General features: G+C 34.2%; 1 pseudogene; it reads left to right on the forward strand.

Moving 5' to 3' along the window:
- Positions 1-496: 496 nt before the first annotated feature.
- Positions 497-1,342, forward strand: LOC141552237 (small ribosomal subunit protein eS1 pseudogene; annotated as a pseudogene).
- Positions 1,343-3,468: the final 2,126 nt, after the last annotated feature.

The raw sequence follows: 3,468 nt of genomic DNA on the forward strand, positions 1-3,468 counted from the left end.
TCTCTGATCTATACTCATATCAGGTAAGTGTACTTTTCTTCTGCCTGTTTCATTTTGCCACATTAGCAAGAGTACTGATGATCTCAATTTTGGAACATTCTCTGGTCATAGATCAATCTCTAATCCCTAAATAGTAATACCAGAATAGGATCCTTTAGTATCAATTAACCTCTCCTGTACCAGAATCCTTTGGATCAAGAATTAATGAAACCTAGGATTTCTACATATGATAAATCCACCTCACTAATGTTTTTAAACTTTGTATTGGGAAGCAAGCAAACTTTTGTCACTTCTCTTAGGAGCCAAAGATGGTAGATTATTAAGATATGCTTCATTACCCAGCTAAGAAATAGAAGCTTACACTTTATTCTCAATAAAATTTCAAACTTCAGTCACAGAACAATGACCACAGATTCTTCAAGATCAAAAATAATTCTAATGGAGGGAGTAAAAGAGCAGTGTAAGCTTCTGAAACTTAACTGTTTAAGTACATAGTATGTTCCTGGGCAATGCCAGTCAGGGGTTGTTTAATTCAAGAAAAACTAAGAAGAGAAGGGATGGCAGAAATAAGTATGTTTTTTATATTGCAAAAAAGGAGGCAAAAAAAGAAAAAAAGAAGAAAGTTGTTGAACCATTTTCTAACAAAGATTGGTGTAATGCAAAAGCACCAGCTATGTTCAACATTCGCAATATTGGGAAGACACTGGTTATAAGGACTCAAAGAACAAAAATTGCCTCTACTGTCTCAAGGGTCAAGTATTTGAAGTGAGCTTTGCTGCTTTGCAGAACAATGAGGTTGCTTTTCGTAAGGTCGAGTTAATTACTGAAGACATTCAGGATAAAAATTGTTTGACCAATTTCCATGGAATGGATCTTACCTAGGACAAGATGTACTCTATGATAAAAAAAGGGGGGCAGACATGAATGAAGCCCATGTTGATATCAAAACCACTAATGGCTACTTGCTCTGCCTCTTTTGTGTTGGTTTTATCAAAAAGTGCAACAATCAGATCCATAACACCTTTCATGCCCAGCACCAATAGGTTCACCAGATTTCTAAGAAAATGATGGAAATCATGAAAATAACTTGAAAGAATCTGTCAATAAGTTAATTTCAAACAGCAATTGAAAAGTCACAGAAAAGGCTTGCCAATCCATTTATCCTCTCCATGATGTATTGGTTTGAAAAGTCAAGATGCTCAAGAAGCCCAAATTTGAATTGTGAAAACTAATGGAACTTCATGGTGAAGGTGGTGGCTCTGGAAAATCTTGAGGAAATGAAACAGGCACAAAAGTTGAAAGGATTGATGGCTATGAACCACCAGTTCAAGAAACTGTCTAAAATAAGAACTTTTAAAGTTTAAAAAATAAAAATAATTGTGGAAAAATGCATTGAAGCATTAGCCAATAAAACATTGAAAGTCAAATGAATTTGAGAATGTTTGGGAAAATGAGACTTTCAATGTCTTTCTAGTAGTTCTAGAAAACATAGCCTCTAACTGAAATGAAAGTTATACATATGTAGCTTTACAACAGTCAATGTATTGTGTAATAACAAGAAATTAAAGGAATCTAGGATTCTTATTGAGCAAAAGATTTGAAAAATCAACAAATCAAGGGATAGAATTCTAAAAAGCAATTGTAACTGCTATTATAGAATAAAGAAAAGCCTTCATAGTTGTTCAGGCTGAAAAAGACCATGGATTGTGCATTGATAATTCATCCACCTTAAACAGACAGTCCATAATTCCCAAGAACAGAAATATTGATGTCTATGAAGGTCAGCAAAATCTGTACAGAGAATTATCTCCTCCTAAAAATAGACATTGTGACAAATAAACTTTTTTTAAAAATCATTTTGGAATTGATCTGGCATATACAGTTCATGCTACCAATAAATGTAATGCTTCTGAAATCACAAACTTTTACATCATTTTGAGGGATGTTTCAGAACTATCCAAAAATAGAATGGGTTCCATTTCATTGGAGGTTTTCAAACATAATCTGAATAACTACTCACCTGATAAATTACACTAAATGGTGCTGAGGCATAATCCAACTTAAATTCTGTGTTTCTGTGACTGTGATTATTTTGTGATTTGACTTGACCAAAGTCACACTGATCTACTTAATGAATCAGAACTTAGGATACTGGAGAAAACTTCATCAACACACTGAAAATTTAATTCAAATTTACGATTGCCTGCTACCATGCAAAACACATGAGGAAAATAGTTCGTTCCCATTCCTCATTTAGTCTTTTATCTTTGGTCATGAGAATCACTAGTTGCCCAACAAGAAGAAAACATGGTACCTCAGAGAATGCTTTCAGTTTATTAAGGCTTAAGGTAAACTATAATTCTGGCATGAATAGTACTGGTTGATCACTCATACTTAACAATATGGCTGTACTTACTTTCCCAAATTTTTTTTATAGTTCTCCCCTTGGCAAACTCTGCTAAGCCAAAATGGATGATTGGCCATTTCTTCATCTTGTTTTGTACTCTCCCTACACCAGGCATGTATAGAATGTACACACATTAGATTTTAGCTTGTGAAAATATCCATCTCTTTCTCCAAGGCTGAGCACAGGCACTACATTCTATATAAAGACTTAATCCTCCTTCAAAAAAATTTAAGGCAATTTGTCTAAATAAGTCATTTGCCCTGTGTACATTTTTACTTATATCTTGTGTAGTAGAATGAGACCTGGGTTTAAATTCTGCCTCTGACATTTATCAGCTATATGACTATTAGAAAACCACTTAAACTCTCAGAACCTCAATTTCCTTGTCCATAAAATGGAGATAATAATGCCTATTTACCTACTTCACTAGAGTGTTACAAGGATCAAATAAGATACAGTGTTTTGTATATCTTAAAGTGCTATAAAAATGTCAAGAATTATTATTATATATATGTGTGTACAGCTTATCCCCTACATTAGTTTGTAAGCTCCTTGAGTGCTGGGACTGAGTTATTTTTTATTTTGGTATCCCCAGAGTCTAACATAGTGCCTTGCTCATAATAAGTACTTTAAAAATGCCTGTTAAATTGAATGAAATATATGTAGGACTTTTAAATTGGAGAATAGCTGTATTTGGTTAACTAAAGAACTCCCAATGCCTGCCTATGCTTAATGTAACAGAGAGTTTATGATATACCCAACCCTGCATAGTAATCAAGCACATTATAAGAAGATTGTAGTGCATTTTGAGTTCTTTTTACTCATGTCTTGCAATTCAGCACTTTACAAGTGGTTTCCTCCTTTTAAGAGATTATAGTCTATAACCACTCCACCAAACATCCCATAATCTGAAATGGACCTCTTCTCAAAAGCAAGAGGTAACTGTGTCCTTAGTAGTCAGCCACTTGCTATTCATTTAGAGCTGAGATTTCTGCTGGAGCTACCCACCTCTCCAAATAGAAGCAGTGATCTATTGTTAAACTACTGAGAAATGAAGTATG

This window comes from Sminthopsis crassicaudata, chromosome 1, assembly GCF_048593235.1.
Source record: "Sminthopsis crassicaudata isolate SCR6 chromosome 1, ASM4859323v1, whole genome shotgun sequence".
Classification (NCBI taxonomy): Eukaryota; Metazoa; Chordata; class Mammalia; order Dasyuromorphia; family Dasyuridae; genus Sminthopsis; species Sminthopsis crassicaudata.